We start from the raw sequence: 15,323 nt of genomic DNA on the forward strand, positions 1-15,323 counted from the left end.
AGAAAATAGATGAAGAAGCTAGGAGCACCACAAACTAACTGTAGAACTTGTGTTGTGGTCTTGAAAATGAATGTTTCTACACTATATGCCTGTCATAAATAATTTCTTTCCTAAAGTGGGTTTCAGATAAAAGGTGTCCCTCCTCCTTAAGGAAAAAGTCCAGATACATGACTCAGGGGCAATCCCATCAGAGTCACGTCAAGTCTCGAGAAGTCCCAAGAAAATCAGGAGGAAGGACACCTAGTGGGAAAAAGTGCAAGGAAAGCATCACTTTATTACATGGAATGTCTTATGGGAATATTCTCGACAAGCCATTTGTATGAATCTCCCGCTTATGACATTGGGTGGACCAGGGGCATCGAACCTTATCCACCCCTATCATTAAGCGGACTAACATTGGATAGATTATCTGTTGTTAATCTAGTGAATGTGTGAACAAGGGGGTGGGAATTCAAGAATCTTAAAATAAACAACTTTTGGTTCATGCACAATTCCACATCTCAAGCATTCGCCGTGGTCCCTTTGGCCTCATCAGGGTAATTGGTTGACTCGCTTAAATCCAGAATCACCTTCGTCATATCTTCGAGATTGTCTACTACTAGGTGATTACAACCCAATAAGCATGGATCCACCCAACATGGAAACACCCGAACAGGCCTGGGTCCATCCCGTGGAGACCTTGCAAGCAGAAATGGCTGAAGTCAAAAGAGGGATAGCTTAGATATTGCATACAATTCAGAACCCTCCCAGAGCTGATCCCAGAAATGAGCCAGCAGCAGCAACAGGAGATGTAGACTAGAATGGAGCCATAGGTCATCGTGGGAATTCTTCCCGAGCTGACTCAGGGGAACCAGAGCATGTCCAGCCAACCGGTCAGAGAGGATCTTCACCTACCCAACTAAATGGTCAATGAGGGGCCTATTCTAGGGTCCCTCCTCCTAGGGTAGTAATCGAAGATGAAGAAGAGGAATTTACAGCACACGTCTGCTTTGAGCCTCTATAGACGGAGAAAGAAAGGAAGTTCAGAGAGCAGTTGGAGAACATGATTCAAGCAGGAAAAGGCTCAAAAGGCCAAGCAGTGGATTCTAAGGAAATGATTTTCTTCTCTGGAGTGAGAATTCAAGAAAAATTCAAGTGGCAGACTGATAGATTTGATGGGTCAGGAGACCCCAAGGCTCATCTCAAGGTCTTCCTCAGCATCGCCAAGTCGTGGTAACTTGCAGATAACCAGATGGGGCAAGCCTTCATGTTAACCCTATCAGGACCAGCACTAAGGTGGCTCACACAGTTGGAGTCATCACAAACTTAGAATTGGGCGATGGTGGTGAAGGCCTTCACAAAACAATACTCCTACAATATTGAGGTGGATGTTAAATGTCGGGAGCTTGAGACATTGAGGTAGCAGCCTAAGGAAGGATTCACTACCTTCTTGATGAGATTCAGAGACAAGGCTGCCAAGATGGTAGATAGGCCTTCAAAAGCAGAGTAGGTAGAGATGTTAATAGAGAACTTGTCAAAGCCCTATTATGATGTTCTTTACTATCAGCATTTGTAAACTTTTGATGCCTTGATAACCACCGGCAAACGAGTGGAGAATAGAATTCTAAGAGAGGCCCAGTATCAAGGATGCTCCCAAGATGCAAGCAAGAACACCCAAGTCATACAGGGAAGGGTCTGGAAACTAATATTGTGAGTGCAGTTCAGTAGTCAGTCTCACCAGCCACCTCTTCACAACCCTTCATAATACAAGCAGATGCACCAGCCCAAAAGGCTCCTCGTGCAAAAAGGAAGTTTTTTGATCTGGGAATGCCCATAACAGCCACATATGAGAAGTTAAAGAAGCAAGGATTGCTAGGGATAGTGGCTTCAAGAGTGATCAGCAACCCTCCTCTAGCTTGGTACCGGGATCATGAGTATTGTGCCTACCACACTTAGAAGGGGCACAATACTGAAAGATGTTTGAGTTTACAGCATGCAATTCAGGACTTGGTAGATAATGGAACCATTGAGGTTAAGATCAAGCAGCCTTCCAATGTCAATACCAACCCACTCCCTGATCATGTGAACAATCTGGATGAAAAAACAATGGAGAGTGACCCCACTCAACTCATTGTACCTAGAGCTAGGAAGAATCATATGAATGCCCGTGCTTACAGAAGAGTTATGAGTCAAAGGGCTGGAGTCATAAGAACCCCTAGAAGAAGAGAATCATCAGAGGAAGAGTTAGAAGATCGGGTGCCCCCCGTCCATCTCTCCTCATCAGAAGAACCCACCACACCGCATTACCAGCCTCCACCACATTATCAGCCTCTGCCATATTATCAGCCTCCGCTATATCATCAACCTTTCCCTCACCATCAAAGTGGAGGAACCTCTTCATTCTATCACCCCCAATCTTTATATCCTACCTCTCACATTACATCATCTTCATACCATCCCACTTCATATCCCTCATCACCCTTATACAAATCTCATTCTCAAGGTTCAATGCATAACCTAAAAGAAGGATGGATGGACGGGTACGATTGGAAGGATATGCCTTCACTACCAGATTCCCCAAAGATGACTTCATTAATAGGGTCAGTAAATGCATCAGGGGAAGGCTAGGAGAGTGATCACACTTCTCTAATTCATCCTGCTGTAACTTCAGAAAACAATCCTGAGGTAATTGAAGAGATTATAGCTAATCTTCTCAGAGTGGTAACCACATTGGCCATAGGGAAGCAGATCAAAGAATACACTTCCTTAATCCACATAAGAAGTGACATAGAGGATGATGAGTCAGGACTAGTCCAACTTTGAGCCAGCAATGATAGGACCAACCCTATGGAAATCTTTTGATCCGTACGCTTTAAATACTAGGAGCATTTGGATACCAGAGAATTTGATAGTCTTGAGGAATCTGAGGAAGAATCAAGTGGGAGTGAAATCAGCAAAGAAGAGGATGATGGCGATGACATTGAGGATGAAAATAAAGATGAGAATGATGGAGATGACTCTGATTCTCGAGAGGATAAAGGGTATCTAGACTAAGATGACTACCAAGGGCCTTGGTATAATGATTATGAAGATGAGTCAGAATATTATTCACCAGATATCCGACATGGTTCTCAGTCTATGCCATTGGCAATGAAGACCTAACAGCTGATCCAACAAGTGGCATTTACCCTTCCCTATGCATGGAGGGAGATGATTCTACATCAGATTCAGAGAATGAGGGGGAATCTGGAGAGCCAATGCAAGTTTATATGGATGAATAGTACTCCACATTTGAGTTGGAAGAAAAATTTTGTGAAGTGTATTCCAACACATTGAGAATGCAAGAAAGGGTAAAAGAAATTGACGAAATGTTAGGGGAAGTAATCGTCAGTGATCTTTGCTATCGGGAGCAATTGGATGATCTGGAGGAAATAGGACTAGATGACACAATCACAGAGGTGGTAGATGCTGCATTCGAATAGCTTTCTAATGCAGTTAATAAGCTACGAGCTAGGGTGGCGGATATTTGTGGAGATCCTTGACTTCCCACCCCAAGCAGGGAAAGAGAATCAGAAGAAGATGATTCTATGGTGGGGATAATCACCCTAACCAATAGTGATGATAAAGATAGTAATCCCACCAAGATTATTGTGAAAAAACAAATCAACATGATGGAAACTAGAAATGGGAAATACTACAAAGGCAAGGGTCTAGCAGTAAAGCAGCCAAGGGCTATTGAGGCCGAAACTAGCAGCATAAAGAAAGAGCCAGAGAACCTAGTCTTGGGTCAAATCAAGAAGTCCCAAGAAAACATCTCCATTTGGGGATTGTTGATGGCATCCCCTTCGCACCGTGAAGCAGTCTTGAGGTCTCTCGCTAATGTATAAGTGCCAATTGAGATAAATTCGATGCACCTTCCACATATAGTAGGAGCAACATATATGCAGTGCAGTCCCTGATGTTCTTAGATTCTGAGCTTCCTAAGGAAACCCAACACAATCGGGCTCTCCACATTACAGTTGAATGCCTTGACAAAGTGGTTCCTCAGGTTCTTGTTGATAATGGGTCCACTTTGAATGTGCTACCATTGAGATCAGCAAAGAGTATCGATATCAACTTGGAAGAAATGAGGCCAACCACGCAAACCATAAGGACATACGATAATACAAAGAGGAAGATCCTTGGCATCACTACAGTTGCTTTAAAGATTGGCCCGATGAAGTTTGATGTTGATTTCCAAGTCATTGATATACCGACAGCTTTTAACATGCTCTTGAGAAGGCCTTGGTTGCATCCTGCGAAGGCGGGGTCCTCTAGTCTCTATAAAAAAATGAAGTTTATTCATGAGGGGAAAGTGGTCTTAGTGGCCGGAGATCCTAAAGTGATTAATACTTTGGCCAACATTGAAAATGGGGAAGAACAAAACCAGGAGCTACAACTAAGTGGTTTTGAAATAGACACCACTTGTGCAGCTATTGCCAAAGAAGCTCCGAAGGAGAAAATCCCAGCTAACTATGAAAGCTATCTAGAGTCTACCAGTGAATCAGATGATGAAGAATATGTAGTACTTTCCTGGCATGGGGCTGGGGAAATATCATCAAGGAGTTCCAAAGTAGCCTAGTTTGGTAGTGAACAAAGGGAAGAATGGTCTCGTGTTCACTCCTCCAACTATCAAAGGGCAAAAAGTGCTGAGGATGACTAGGAAGATCTCTGTCACTTACTACCCTACTCTCAATAGATACTTTGTGAAAGAAGGAGAGGCTTTCCCCTTTTGTGAGAATGTAGAGCCGTGGTTTGATGAAACCGCCGCCAAGATGCAACCAGGACTTGAAATTTTCTTCCAAGATGAGTTCTATTGGGTGACTCATGAAATGGAACAACAGAAGATGCTAGTCAAAGAAGGTGACCAAGACAGTTGCATCACTGGGATAGTAGAAATTGCACCGATTGAGACTGGGTCTTCCTCTGATGATCCTACAACATTGATCCAATCAAAGGAGGCACCTAGTCCTCGAGTTCTCATGAAGAGAGAATGGGAGAAGAAGATAAGGCTCACCTAGAGTCTGCCGCTTCCCATTGATTTGAAAGGTTTCATTTGCTCTCTCCTACAAGAGCCAAGAGCCTGAGAGTTGTATGAGCTCAAGCCCCATCCTTTCAGAGGAAGAAGTATGTATACAAAACAGAGGAAAGCATAGAGGATGATGGTTTGTATGTACTATGCCTGAACCAATTGGAATGGGAAGGCTCATGAAGGTGGTAAAAGATGTGGTAAATGTAAAAACTTTAAAGAATTAAAAGCAAAAAAAAAAAATAGTTGCATTTATTTATTGCATTTCATAGCATGCATGAGAGAAAGTTTGTTTGGAAAAAATAAAAGATTATTTATTTGATTGCATAACCCATCGAGCATGGATTTAAAAAAATTTGGCAGCATAACAGTGCTAAAACAAGATTTCTTAAAATTTTCAAATAGAAGCACCTGATAGACAACATACATATACGAATAAGCATAATCAACAAAGGCTAACTAACGTTGTTACAACCAAATTACAATAAGTTTATAAAGCAGAAAAAACTAACCAAAAGTCACCAACAACATCATAACACTATACTAGTAAGTCCAAATTACAGAGAAAAGTATAAAAAAAAAATAGTCTACCACAAACACATAAACAATATAGAGACAAGTAAAAAGCTGATTAGGATAGGCAAGCTAAGCCCTCAGAGACCCTCATCATCATCTAGCTCTACTACTTCATCCCTCCTAGGTCTCGATCTAACATTGAGCTGATGGTCATAGTAATCAAGCCTCGCATTCACTAGTTGCACATCCCTCCAAAGTCAGGTAAAGTCCACTGAAATAGCATCGGACGTTGAGTCCAAATCTTCGCTCAATCTTAGGAAGGAATTCTCTAATGTAGCGTGCCTTTCTAAGATATTTTCCTCTCTAGTAGCAATCTTATCTAGTCTTCTCAAAAGCTGATCTTACCCATATTTTAAGGACCTTATGCTGGTCATCATACTCTTAAAGTCAGATGCGCCACTCTCAGGTGGTGGAGCTCTATGCTGTGGGTTTGCACCCCTAGCAAAGTTAGGATCAACATCTCTTAAATCAAGAGGCTCCTCCTCGAAGATATCCTCATCCAGAAAGTCTTCCCCTTTGAATTAAGGAATATAATCCTCGTCCTACTCACTATTCTCTTCCTCCTCCATGTGGACATCCTCCTTGTTCCTGCCTCCTTAAGCTCTTACCCTCTGAGGTACCTCTATAAGAGCTTGGAGACCCATTTTGCGTTGGTTTTTCTTGCTAAATTTGTCTGCTGGAGTCTTTCCCTCCTCACCACTCAAATCCACCCCAAAGGACTCAAAAACCCTGGTGAGGGTCCTACCATATGGGAAACCTCCATCCTCAGGATGTGTGGCATGATGCTCCATAGTCTTAAGCATAATGTAGGGCAAGCATAAATGCTCGGCACCTCCCTCCAAGGCCTTGTAAATGCAGAAGGCTCTGTAGGCTGCAATGAAGCTCACTTAGTTCCTATGACCTCCTCTAGGGAGCAAATTAAACTGAACCAAGCAAGAAAATACATGAGCCTTCGGTTTGCATGTTGCCTCAGAATCTGAACACACCCTGCTGCCACTAATGGTCTCGTAAATGTGGTCCTGCATGTCCAAACTTAAAGATGGGCCCACGGGCTTACTCCTTGGGGAGCTATAGAATTGATGCCCAACTGATGACATATCTAAAATACTAGCAAGAGTGTCCACAGTCAAATGGATATTCACCCCTTTCACCATGCTGGTGATTGAGTACTCCCTATACTGGTAAGAGACCTCCAAATTACAATAAAATCTTCGAACAAGGTGTTCATAGCATGGGCGGTCAATATCAAGGATGGACTGCTAACCTAGTGTAGTAAATCTCTCCTGTAGTTGAATCTTACTAAAACCACAAGCTACCACAGTTTTTTCCATCATTACAGACCTTTTTAGGAAGGTCTGCCAATTCGTCACAACCCTCATACTCCGGAAGAGTCTCTCATCATAGTCTAGAAGACCTATGGGGGCATGTCCTTGTTGTCTTGTGTGATTAATTGAGGGACTAGTCCCTACACCTTTCCTTTTAGAAGTTGTGGCCCTACGTCTATTAGAAGAGGATGCAGGTTCCTTGCCCTTGCGAGAAGTCATCCTAGTAAGAAAAGAGAAGAAATAGTGATAACTAAGAATGTTGCATGACAAAGGAAGTAAACAGGAGGGTGAGCAAGCACATGTAAATGCACCCAAATAAATAATGTGGATCATTATAAAAAGAGTGGTGGTTAAGCCATGGAGAAATGAATAGAAGGAAATCCCCAAACATGACATCCACAAGCATGTTACAAAATAGAAGAGTAACAAAGGAGCATAAAGCATGGCAAGTGAGAAGTGATGGAAAGCCTCATAATAATTTCTTCAATTGGGGTAATTGGAATCAAATGGTAGAAAACGCTCAATTTTAATGTACAAGTTCAATCCAAGAGGATGAAAATCCCATAAAGTTGTAGAAATTGAAGCTTACATGTAAATGATAGTAATACCTATCATTATACAACCAAGAATATGTAAACATTTCTATTATGACATTGAAGTGCAAGGAATGAGAGAGAGATTTCCAAATTTGGAAAACAAAAATTCATTATCATAGGGGTAATAGAGGCATACAACCAATAAGTGTAAGTCAAATATCACTGCACCAACAATTAATGGTAAGTGATTCAAAGTTGTTCACAAGTATGGAAAGAAGTGAAGAGAATCATAGAAACCCCAAAAAAAAAATTTTTTTTTCAAGAAGCCTTACTCAAAAGAGATGGATTTTCCTAGAAATGAGATGGAATTGGAAGCATATAAAAGTTTCCATTATCTTTCCAACAATGTAAGTGCAAATCAAGGATAAGAAATCCCAACTGAGTTGTTAGTTGGGGAGAAAAGAGAAGAAATAGAAGAAAACCCCAAATTGGAGGAATTAGGGCAAGGTTTGGGATTTTCTCCTATAGATTGGTTAGTAAAGCCCAAAACTATGAATGAGTCACAAATGAAGCATCATATTCTCATGGAATGACTATTCTATGGAAAGAGACATAAAAGAAATAAAGTTTTGGGAAGAATATATACCCCTTATGGAGTTTGCCTATAACAATAGTTATCAAGCTACAATTGGAATGGCTCCATATGAGGCATTATATAATAGGAAGTGTAGAACTCCTTTATATTGAATGAGGTAGGCGAACGCCAAATGTTAGGACCCAAAATGATACAAATGACATGCAACAAGGTCGATGTTATTCAGGAAAGGATTAAGGGACCTCAGTCCCGCCAAAAGAGCTATGCAGATACCCGCAGGAAAGACATTGAGTTTCAAGCAGGAGAAAAGGCGTTTCTCAAGATTTCTCCTACTAAAGGGTTGCATAGGTTCCATAGAAAGGGTAAGTTGAGCCCGAGATACATTGGCCCATTTGAGATTTTGACTCGAGTTAGCTCAGTAGGCACATGCTTGCTCTTCCACCTTCGCTTAGAAATGTTCATAATGTGTTCCATGTATCCATGCTGAAGCAGTATGTTAATGATCCATCGCATGTGTTACCCATGGAACCAGAATATCTAGAAGCTGATATGACTTATAAAGAACAACCAACCGAAATCTTAGATCGAAAAGTGAAAACCCTTCGCAACCGCTCCATTTCCTTTGTAAAGGTGCAATGGGGTAACCATTCACTTAAAGAAGCATCCTGGGAGAAAGAAGATGAAATCCAAGCCAAGTACCCTCATCTTTTCAAACAACCAGGTACTCTAATTTCGAGGATGAAATTTTCAAAAAGGGGGGATAAATGTGATACCCTACTTTTAAACTTGGTTTACTTACACGGTTGACCCGGTTTAATAATGCAGGACCCGAACCAGAGAAGGTTGAGATGGGTTCCCTATGGACCATGATGGCAATGGTGACTTTGAACACAGGTTGGCCAGACAAGTCCGAGTTAGTGCCTAAGGAGACGGGTGTACCCAAGCCGTGTACATGCACGTATCATAAGGTCATGTACGGGTAATGCTGGTATGTAGTAGTATCCTAAAGTGTATACGTATTATATATCTTGTGCCGAGAGTGAGATACATGCTGAGAGTCAAATTCCATAGAAATCTCAATTATTTGGCTAAGTTTTGACCAATAGGTGGGCGGTCACAGGTGGACGAACCCACCCACCAGTGTGACCCACCCATGTGGTTACTAAATATTGTCTAGTATAAATAGTACTTATTGTTTTTCCTTTTTCCCATTTAATGCCTTGAAGAGTGGGTGAGAAAAGTAAAGAAGAGAGAGAAAAGAAAGGAAGAAAAGAGAATGAAGAAGAAGAAAGGAAAAGAAAAAGAAGAAGAAATGATTTTAAGCAATACCAAGGATTGATCTTCTCATTCTGGCACCGAAAAAGTGATCCCCAACACGAGACCTACAATTTGAGGTGAGTGAAGGCTATACTTCTTAAACTTTCACAAAACCCCAAGTGAAACCCTTGATTTGGGTAGAGTTCTTTGAGATCTTGTTAATCCCACTTGAGTTGATGAATCTAAGGTTTAATAGATGGTTTCTGTGTTGATTTTGAAGGTTTTAAAGAAGTGTTTGCAAGATTTGAGAAGCATTGGTGATTTCTTGATTTTAAGAGGTGATTTTGGGGTTTTGGAAGAGTTCTTGAGCAAAGAAGGTGAGATTTGCTTTTTAATCCTTAAATCTAACTTAGATCTAGGTTAGAACCATCTTATGAGGCCTTAGATGTGTGAAAAATGTGATTGGAACAGCCCCATTTGGTTTTTCCAAGGTTGAGGAGTGTTTTTAAGAGAGAAAACCAATTCCTACACCAAAATGTGGCGAAGACCGGCGGGCGAACCCACCCACCAATAGGGGCCCACCTGTTGGAGCAGAACCCTAATTCCAACCAGTGGGCAAGGACCGATGGGCCATCTGACCGGCCTGTTGAACCAGTGGGCAAAGACCAGTGGGCTGTCTGGCCCACCTATTGACCCACCAGTCAGATTTTTGTTCCCGAATGGGCCCAAAATGGGAGGGCAGCCTTCTTTTATGATTTTAAACATGATTTAAATAACAAATCTCATTAGTTTTGACCCTAAAGTGGTGAAATGCTAACCTCATTCAGTTATGATAGGTTCCACTAGAAACTTACATTTCTCACGCGAGATCTCACCCATACCGAACGTGAGCTTTTGTACCCTACAAGTAAGTGGGGAGAGGACATTTGACTTTATTTTAAGCATGTTTTTTGCATCATTAAATTGTATCTAGACTAGCCATATCATCATACAAATTATGTGTAGATTAGTCATTCCCATATGCCATTTCGCACGCATTGCTTGTACATTCTAAAAAAATGAACTAAGATATGTGTGTTGTGCTTTACATTCTAAATGCTAAATGATTGATGTACTTATGTGATGAATGGTTGGATTACTATGCATGATGCATTATTAGACTAGACGCCATAGTCGATTTAGAAACGAGTGCATTGGTGACCCGTGGAATGGGATGCGCAATTGTACTTTGTCATATAGGAGCATGCGGTTTAGGATTATCATTCCCTATGCAACAACCCTTCCCAACAGGGGTTGACGTGTTACATTATCACTTGGGGGGAAACAGTGGTCACGGTTGTCAAATCACTGTGGCGGTTAGATATACGCCCGGCTGGTCATTAGGATAGTCGGCAACCTCAGTGGTATATTCAAGAGGGCCAATCGTACTGCTTTTAAATTTTCGAGGTCGGCACCTTTACATTTCTTTCATTTACTTTTATGTTGAGAGCCGGTGGTCGGCATGCTTTACTTTTTTGGGTACTCACAGTGGGCCTTCTTTGACAACCATATGGGTGTATCATGGGAGGGAGTTCGTGACTCGTACCCAGGGCATACGCGCACTGTGGTTGTGAGTAGCACATAACCTAAGACTTAGTAATGTTGTTTAGGTGGATAAGATTAAAAGGAATTGCATTGCATATAGTGCATATGGATGTGAATGCTTGTGCGGTCTTTCTTCTCACTTACTGAGCTAGTGAGCTCACCCCACGTGCACACCTCTTTTAGATGATTTTGCAAGTCACCCGCCTGAAGATCAAGAGTCAAGCCCCATAGTCAAGTTTCTAGTTGAGGATTGGAGGGTCCCAGAGAAGTATGAGCACGGTGCTGATTGCATGTGCGAGGGCTGTGCTGCGGGACCACAGCAATGACACCGTATAAGATTTATTTTTTTGGATTTTTAATGACCTCCCCTTTGTGTACTTGATATGTAAATTGTTATTCTTTTGTGTAAATATCATGCCTTGGAGCCCACATGTACTTAGCTATATGCTACAATTTGGGCATCTAGTATATTGGGGATATTTATAGGTAATTTAAGTCTTCCGCTAAACTTTTGAACACTTGTCTTAGATGTGGGTATGCTGTGGTGAGGTACTATATCAGATGATCTTGGTAGGTTTTGGGTTAACCAGAGTTAACTCGATCACCGGTCCGGTTCTATGTGTATGGGGTGTGACAAAAACAGTGAACAAAGTCATCGAAAACAAGCTAAAATCCACCGAAAATATTAATCTTGTTTTCGGTGGACTAAATAGAGGCTAAAATCTCAAAAAATGTTCACCAAAAATAGTCATTGGATTAAGCCTAGTGTTTCCAGTGGGCCCAAACATGGGATATAAAGGTGCAGGGGTCCCCATTCTCTCACAAAACCCTATTCTAACTTGTGGAGAAGGAGAGGAAACAGCCAAGAGAGCTTACCTCAGTTATTCCCCACCTTTTGCACATGCTTTCGTGATCGATTGCCACTGCTTACGCACTCACGGTGAATTTCTCTTCTTCTTTAACCTTATTTTATGGTTTTTGTTGGATGTTTCTTCTTCTAACCAAGGTTTTGATCTTCCAAAACCCTAGGTCATATTCTTTGTGACCATGTCTGGACATCGTGCTCTTCCCCGTCGTGCCGCCGCTCAACAACAATTGGACTCCTCATCGAGGTGCAATACGATCACTTTTTTTTCCAGTCTATGGAGGAGCAAGACCGTTGGGTGACTTTTGAGTACTGGAATGTTGACCCCGATAAGTATGTAAGTGTAAGGGATTTTCGACGGTTCCTCCTCCGTCAACGTTTTGATGCCATAAGGTGTTACCGCATATTGAACCCTCTGTCACAGATGATATTGACTGTTGGACTGCACCTATCACACTGGTTTTGGGACTCTTTCCTTGCCCAACCGTAGCATTCTTCCCCATATTTTGAGCAGTTCCATGATATTGTGCATCCCTTAGGATCTTGTCCTCAACACGTGTTCCTATGGCTATCAATGCATCAAAGGTCTACATGTGCTAATAGCAGAGGCCATCATAATATGATTTGGACAGGTTTTCAATCAACATCTCCACCTGCTCTTCTTCAAAAGGTTGATCTATCATTTAGGTGGCCTTGTCCCTGAATCTCATTAAGAAAGTGGTAAACCCTCCCTAGGTTTGAGGTTTGGAGCTCTTGACGTTCCACATCTACTTCAGCATTATGGGTATACTGTTTGGTGAAGGCTCTCCCCACTGTTGCCCCATTCTGTGTCTATATGGCTTCTAACTACATGAGCTGCATTAGTTCTAGTCCTGATAATATCGACATGAATGCCTGCCCTATCTATTCATTGGGAATTTTCCATATCTTCGCGATACTAAGGAATACCTCCAAATGAGCCTTAGGATCCCCTGACCTATCAAATCTATCAGTTTGCCACTTGATTTTTTTTAGGGATTCTTGCCCCAGAAAAGAAGCTCATCTCATCTGGATCTACTACTTGACCTTCCTGGCCTTTCCTTGCTCGGATCATATTCTCTAGCTTTTCTAATTGCTTTCTCATTTTCCTTTCTCTTTTTGTCTCAGGAGGTCCCATCTGCACATAGACCATAGATTCCTTTCCTTCATCATCACTTACAATCTGAGGGGGATCCTTGGTGGAAGTCCCTTGATGACCTATAGGCTTAGTTGGTTCTAGCTCTGCTGGAGGAGAAGTTGTGTCAGCCCTAGGATCGATCCTAGGTAGGTTATTCATGGTTGACTTCACCAATTTTAGCTTACAATGTCTCCACTAGGTGGACCCATGCTTGCTCAGGTGTTTTAGTGTTGGGTGGATCCATGTGGACTGGACCATGATCACTTGGAGAAAGATAATCCCAAAGAAACGATGGAGGTGACACTAGACTTAAGTGAGATGCTCTTCAGGAGTGGAATCATACCCTGAGCTATTTAAATGATATTGAATGGAAGATATCTCACTGCTTTAGGGAAGCCAATCCCATTGCGGATTTTTTGGCAAAGAATGCTGCAAAATCTGGGATAACGTCCGAGAATGTCTCTTTGCCTCCTTGCATTAGACAAGAGTTAGTTCTTGACGAAGTAGGCTATACTCGTTTTAGATTTCTGAGATAGCGATGGTGAGCCTCTTCTGATGGCAATGCCGAAGGTGGAGGCTCACTTCATGCTTTTGTATCATACTTCTTGCTTTTCTTTTTTTTTTCCTTTTAATAAAATCTAACCTTCTAGCGAAAAAACTAGACTTAAGTGAGTCAACCAATTACCCTAATGCGTCCAGGCGGACCGTAGAGAATCCTTGAGACATAGAATTGTGTCTGAACCATGAGTGATTTATTTTGGGACTCTTGTATTCCCACCCCTTTTATGCATTCATTCACTCATTTGTCAACCAATGATTCATTCAAAGTTAGTCCACTTGATGATAGTGAGTGGATCAGGGTTGATACCCTTGGTCCACTCAGTGTCATAAGTGGGGAAAAACACACAAATGGCTTGGACAGAATATTCCTACAAGATATTTTGTGCCAATAAAGTCATGCTTTCCTTAATCTTACCCCACTAGATGACCTTGCTCCTAGTTTCCTCAGGTCCTTAGACAACCTGGAATTTTACGTGACTTTTGACTGGAATCACCCTGGTGTTATTATGCATACCAAATTGTTTGCATATCATTCTTAAGGAGGAAGGATACCCTTTTATCCAAAACTCATATAGGAGAGCATTTCCTTTTAACTAGAATGTGTTGTAGGAAGATTCCTTCCTAAGACCTCAAACATGTTATACAGGTTAGCTTGTGGCATTCCTAGCGTTCTCCATCTATTTCCTACATGATTTGAGTATGCAATGGATGCAATGGGACTGAACAGGCTTCCTTCACAGATTCTATATATGCAAGGTATGTGATACCCAAGGGTATGAGATCAAGGGGGGTAATGTCCTTGCTCATTACTCGTGACTACACTCTAGGTTAAGCAACTGGCTATGGGGGTGGTGGAACCTTGAGTGAGCGTGTGAATAAGTGTAATGTGAGGTTACCATCATCCAATCACAGAATGTCATAAGGTGCATGGACCTCCCTAAGGGTGCTGGAACAATTACAAACATCCTCGCCATTTAATAATACCCCAGACTCTTGTATAGGAAGCGGCTATGATTTACTCTCAGAGTACTCTCCATGACATGCACTGACCTCCCTGAGGGTATGGGCATGATAGGGACTCCCTTACCAAATGATTTCACTTTGAGTACATACATGATGTGGCTAGAACATACATTTACAAACATGGATTAGCCAAACATGTTATGAAACTAATGTGGTGGAAAATGTTCTTGCATTTAAACGTAGCATCTAGTTTTGGAAGCTTGACAAGTCCTTAGTGGAGTCACCACTATGAGGGTAGCAATCGGAAAAGGATCTTTCCTTTTTTTCCTTCTCTCCTTTCTCTCTTTATATATCTTCCTGGTGTGTCCCTCCGCAGGCCCCGCTGTAGACACCCAATGTTTTCACCCTCCCCCGGCTATGATGACTAAAGGATCATGGATGCAACCTCTTGCTTCCGATCGACAGAGATGACAACTGACTAAGGTGACCCAACCCAGAAACATTCCTTACTCACCCAAAAATCCCAGAAATCCCATGTGAGAGAAAAGAATGGTCCAACTATGACTTCTCATATCTAAAGGAATCTGGTCCAAAGTGACCATACGGATGGATAGTACTTGGAATCATGATTCCAGCAATATATGATGTGTCAAAATCGGACCATCGGATCTCCCACAATCATTCCCAGAAGATACACCATGCCATAATCACCCTAGCCCTACACGCCCCTGCCTGCCATTGTGTGCCCCCGCATGCATGTAGGCACCCCTACTTGTCATCCATGCGCCTCCGCCTATCATGCATGTGTCCTCGCGGTCACCTGTACTTCCCGCTGGTGACCGACATCTTCACTCCAAT

This window comes from Macadamia integrifolia, unplaced genomic scaffold (genome assembly GCF_013358625.1).
Source record: "Macadamia integrifolia cultivar HAES 741 unplaced genomic scaffold, SCU_Mint_v3 scaffold264, whole genome shotgun sequence".
In the NCBI taxonomy this organism is placed as follows: domain Eukaryota; kingdom Viridiplantae; phylum Streptophyta; class Magnoliopsida; order Proteales; family Proteaceae; genus Macadamia; species Macadamia integrifolia.